General features: G+C 45.3%; 1 long non-coding RNA gene across 1 annotated transcript; it reads left to right on the forward strand.

Moving 5' to 3' along the window:
- The first annotated feature begins 830 nt into the window (after nucleotides 1-830).
- LOC135295606 (uncharacterized) lies at nucleotides 831-4312 on the forward strand. Its single transcript, XR_010357729.1, has 4 exons — nucleotides 831-952; nucleotides 3042-3311; nucleotides 3402-3491; nucleotides 4091-4312. It is a non-coding gene; the product is annotated as an uncharacterized LOC135295606 (long non-coding RNA).
- The last annotated feature ends 1358 nt before the right edge of the window (nucleotides 4313-5670 follow it).

Consider the following 5670-nt stretch of genomic DNA (forward strand, 5'->3'; position numbering starts at 1 on the left):
AGGGTACAGAAGACCACATGGAGAGCTGGTCCATGTGTCTAGATACAGCCTCAAGCTGAGAAAGTCTGAAGGGAAGCTGGGGGAAGGGTCTCTGATTTCTAATACCCTTTTCCTCAACATGGGCCAATGTCAGAAGTGAGTTACCAGGACAGATGGCCCCTTTGATCTGTCCCAGAAAGGTCATTCCTGCATTCTTATTCTCATCAGTGTTTGTTACAAGTAACACTACATCCACAGAACTTTACAGCTGTAAAATTACGACCTGGGAAATGCTAGTAGAAAAAAAAAATCCTTATTTTATAATTTTATTTCTCATGATGAAGCCTTCAGTGATATAAAAATGATTCAGCTTCAGACTCGGCTTCCACATGGACTATTTTGACCAGATTAGATAAAGTCTAATAAAGACAGACTTTATTAGAAACTGATATTTTCAAAAATGTGCTGCAAAAGAAGAAAAATGGAGTGCACCAGCAATGTGTATGGTCAGCATTTCCAAAGGAAACTATCTTTATTGATCATATAATGTGTGAGTATACTTGCATCCCTCTGCAAAGCTTTGAAATCCTGAAATCCAATTTGTTCCAGCTCTGGCAGAGCAAAAAAGGAGTTAGAGAGAGGAAGTTTGAAAATTCTGCAAAATCTGATGGAAGGGAGAGAATCCACCATTTCCTGCAGCAAAGTTACTGTGTCACTAAGCAGCAGATAATCCCCATTTAAAAAGTTATTTTGGATATACTGATGATGGGAAAACTTTCAGTCACAGCTTAAGATTTATGACACATGCAATAGCACCAGCTTCCAAGCAGGGGTTCCGCAGCTCGTGCAACAGCTCCTTTTGTCAGGGCAGCAGTTCCAAGGAATGTGTTTCATCACGTCCATCTGCAGTTGCCTATGAGTGAATGGGAGCCAGGCCCAGGTTCTTGGTGAAGGGGATGATTTGCAGCACCAGGTTGCACTTGCTGCCGGTCCCGTCTTCTCTCCCTGTTGCCCTTCAGCCTCTCTTAAACCAGTGCTTCCCAGTTCAGGGAAGCTGCCTTGCCCCTGTCCTCCCTGCTCAGCTGTTTCAAGGCAGCTGCTGGGTTTGAAAGCTGGTCTCTCTTCTCTTTTTTGGAGACACTTGTTTTTTGATTTCATGCCCAGGCACCTGTCGCAGTAGTATCTCTCCTGTGCTCATGGCAGCCCATGGCAGTTCAGTCTCTTATTTACAGGGGTCAGCACTGGGTGGATTCCACAGGGCTGTCTTTGTAAGCACCAGTGGAAGAGGGATGGTAGCATTTACCTGCATCTGTCTATGGGGTCTTCTCTTGCCCCCACAGATGCCCCGGCCCAGCAGAGCAGTGCCTGCTGAAACACAGGGAAGAATTATCCTGCAGAGCAGGGCTGGGGGCTTGCAAGGGCTGTCCCAGCTTGGCAGGGAGGGTGGGCTGTTTCACAGGCAGAGCAGGACAGCAGAGGAACACAAAGACTGTCTCAGCATCACAGGACACATTTTACTAACTGAGACCATGAAAACCCCTGGGGGAGTAGGAGAAAAAGAGAGAATGGAGCAAGCGAGATGCTGGCACCAACAGTGGCTGCCTGCTCTCAGTTTACTCCAAGGAGTCCTCTAAAAATACTGGTGGAGGCCATTCATGGTTTACTGGGATCTTCAGAAGTGTTTATGGGATGATTTCTGTGGAATGGTTGTGCTGGAAGCAGTTTAAGGGAGGTATGCTGTTATTAGAAGACTTTTTTTTAAGCTCAATGTGGACACTTCTTACTGTTCTATAACAGCAAGGAATGAGCCCCAGCAGCTGTTTGCTATTTATTAGAGTCCACAGAGGAGTAGTGAGGAGGGAAGCAGCAGGGAGGGCTTCAGCAACGTGGAGAATTCTTCCTTCTCCTTTTCCACAGGTTTTCTGCAGGGCTTTATTGAACACTTATAATTTCCTGCCCCACACAGACATCACAGCTGAAGAGTAAAGTCCTGAAGAGCACCCCATGAAGCCAACACTGTGTGAGCTGGTGCTGCTCAACCCTCAAATTGCAGACTCAGAAATCATCTCTACACTGTTTATACCCTTTGTGCTTTCATGTTCATCTTTTATTATAAAGAAAGTCTTCAGTTTGTTCCTTCAGACATTACATAGTCCTGACCTCTCTCCTGCATGGCAAATGGAGAGATCGCAGATTTATGCCCCAAGAGACAACAATTTCTAGTGTATTTCTGCACACACAGTCCTGGCTCAAGCTGCCATAAAAACCTTTATTTTGCCCCATATATAACTCTATGTAAACTTCTCCAGACACATTTATGAGGCTGATTATGGCTTTTGACCAAACTATAGGGAGTAAAAGTGGTTGGCAAAGCCAGTAAGACTCCAGGAATTACAGCCTATCAGTGGAAGATCTCTTTTGGTGCCACACAGCCACTGCAAGGAAAGTGAGAAAACTCAGTTGTGAATAATTTATTATGAGAGATGTAATTTTCTGCATGGGGAGTCCATGTTCAACCTGGGAATGTTTTTGGTGCAGGGAGAAGGCCAGTTGGGGAAGGTTGGCCTTGGAGTCTGCTATGTCACTGCAGTCCTGCAAAAGCTCACTCAGCAGAGGCAGCTTTTAAAATACCTTCTCCTTTCTGATGAAAGATTCTGCAGTGTCTCTAACACAGCATTTGAAATCTCACTCATCTCTCTTCTCTTCCCCGCCCCCTGGATGATCCCTCCTTCAAGCTGTCAAGGTTTAACAGCCCTGCTCTGCTACATTATCGACACATACAGCGACTCACAGGTGACCTTTGCTCCTTCTAGCACTGCAGGAAAGCTGCAGGAAAGGGAACAGGATCCCATTCTGGTTCATTCATCAGCCACAAAACCATCTGCTGTGTGTGGAGCACAGGAGTTTTATTAGCCGTGTGATACAGCAAGCAGAAAGGGCTCTGCTATGTTGCCATATGCCCGGGAACAGGATAAAACCTTTTCCTTCCCTCAAAGGAATTTGAGCAAGCTCCATCACACTCCCTGTACTGAATTTCATTCCTTCTCTTCTTTTTGCTGCAGGGTCACTGACAAGCTCTTTCACCCCAAAAGATCTATGTCCCACTTGGAAAGCAGTGGGAACCATACACAAAACTTCAATGAAAAGTGTCAGACAAAGTCTTGGCCTCTCTAAAGGCAATGAGAATTTTGCCACTTCTTCCTGTGAGCCCTTTCACTCCAGTAAGCCGTGCTGCTTTAGTGTGTGAGCAGAGCTTTTATATTCCCTGGAGCCTTTATTTTCCATGCAGTTGGGAAACAGAGGAGCAGAAGGGCTGCCAAGCTGAGAGGCAGGTATTCTGCAGTTTCAAATCCCCAGTGCTGTGTATTTTACAAATCCCCCGACCTAATTTTTATCACTGAGGGGGTCTATTACACTTTCAGCTGGGGCACAAATGAGTGTGAAGAATGGTGTCATTGGACCAAAGACAAATCCTTCCCACAAGGACTTGTATCAGGATAGTAAAGTGAAAGGTAGGAGAAAGCAATAGCACTTGAAAGCCATTGACTTGGCCTCTTGCCTACTCTTTCCTCCCACACCTTGTAGCACTTGCTGATGTTTTCAGGGGTTTCTGTTCATGTCCAGTTCCTTCCTCTGCTCCTTCCCACTATTGCTGTACCTCTGGTGGCTTGTTGGTACACAGACATCTCCTGAATGGTTTAAGAACTACACAGAGATGCACAGGAACAGTGATTGGGACTAGTAGAAAGAAAAAAATGATCAATAAACATTTAGCACCTGTTTGGAGTGACCTAATCCAGACTAAATTGTTCTATAATGCTGTTTGCAACCATGACCCTTTTCTTTTACCTCTTTTGCCTATTCTGTCCTCTGGCTGTTCTCCCCTGGTCCTCACTGTGCTGTCTCAGAGCACGCAGGCTGCACAGGATGGGCTTCACCAGCCCATACGACACCCAAAGGTTCAGCACCTCTTTCCAGCACTCCCTGATTTTCCCACTCTCTAGCCCTACCCTGACTTCACTCTTCCACAGACTAATTGAAGCCAGACCTGGTTCAGATTTTCAGCTCTGCTCAGATTCTTTCAAGTATTTATTTTTATAACCTTCCTAAGGTGTCAGATGCTGGTCAGGACCTGGACCATGAAAGGGGAAGAGGACAACATAACTTCAGGTGAAACAAGAGCCTCAGAAAATTCTTCTGGAGCCACCACAGAGAGTCCAGGCAGGTGCTCTCCCTAGAAACCAGGTCCCCTGGGAGAGGGGATGGTTTACTACCTGAAATTTGTATTCCTTCCAGGAAAAGTCTGGGTGAAAGAACAAGTCTATATACTGACATCAGGACTGCAAGAAAAGCACGTATAAAGCTGTGAGCACATACTAGGGGTGATAACAGGGGAGAAATAATCCTCCCCAAGAGTTACTGGAGTGACCTCAGCTGTCTGCTGAAGGAAACCACCCCATCACCATCTCAGCAGCTGGTTGGGAGAGAACCACAGATTGACTCTAATTCACATCTGTGTTCAACATAAAACTGCTGTGAATTGTCCTTCATGCATTCCTTTTCCTCCCTGCTATTAACCCTTGCCAAATTTGCAGCTTCAGCTTTGACTCCCACAACTTTATGTGTCTATTTCCCCTGTTTGTAACTTGAGGTTCACAGGACTGCTCAGGGTGAACCATTGCCTTCCAGGACCTGCACATCCCTGCTGGAATTGCTGACTTCCAGAGTGTCACATCACTGTGTCCTGTACCCCAACTCTGTAAATTGTGACCCTGTGTATAATTTTTAAGCATGCTGTCTTGCATTTGGTCATGTGAAAGTACCACTAGTTTATTTGTGCTTGCATATCAACTGCAGTGAATTGCCTCCTGTTAGCAACCAGCCTTGGTTTTTATTGCTCTTGCCAATCCCAGAGTCATCTGCTATATTTTTCCATTAAAATTTCCACGCTTCTTCTTAGCCTTTGACAAAAATCTTATATAATGTAAACCTACAGACAAATCCATTTGGAATACAGCTATGAAATGTATCAGGACAAAGATGTGCATAAGCATTTAAAACCCTCATTTCAGACATATCTGACACTTTTATCCCTTCAAATGTACATTATGTTGTTTATCCGGTGGTTCCAATGAAGTCCACAGGTGATGCAGAGGTTCACTTGCAGCCCATGGGGAAAGTGCTCATGCTGGAGTGGGTGGATGCCAAGGAAAGCTGTGATCCAGTGGGAGACCCACACAGAGAGAGAGCCCTTGCTGCCACACTAGAGCAGCCTGTCCTTAAAAGACTGCACCCCATGGACAAATGATGCATGCCACAACAGTTTTGGGACAATAGTTTGCCCATGGGACGGGCCCCACAGCATAATAAAAAAGACTCCTCTCCCTGAGTGAACAGAAGATCTTGAGTGACGAACTGACCAAACCCCCATGCCCTGTCTCTCTGCACTGTTAGTGGGAAGGAGGGAGGGACTGGGGTGGGGGGGAAGGTGTTTTAAATGCTTATTTTATTTTACTTCTCACTATCCTCCTCTGACTCTGTTAATAATAATTTACTTTATACCTTTAAATTTGAACCTGTTTTGCCCTTAGAGTGTTTTTTTTCCTCACAATCCTTATCTCAGCACCTGAGCTCTTCATTAACCCTTTTTCCCCTCTCCTCTGCCCAACTGTAACAAGAAAGGTGAGAAAA

The sequence above is a fragment of the Passer domesticus genome, chromosome 2 (genome assembly GCF_036417665.1).
Source record: "Passer domesticus isolate bPasDom1 chromosome 2, bPasDom1.hap1, whole genome shotgun sequence".
Lineage (NCBI taxonomy): Eukaryota > Metazoa > Chordata > Aves > Passeriformes > Passeridae > Passer > Passer domesticus.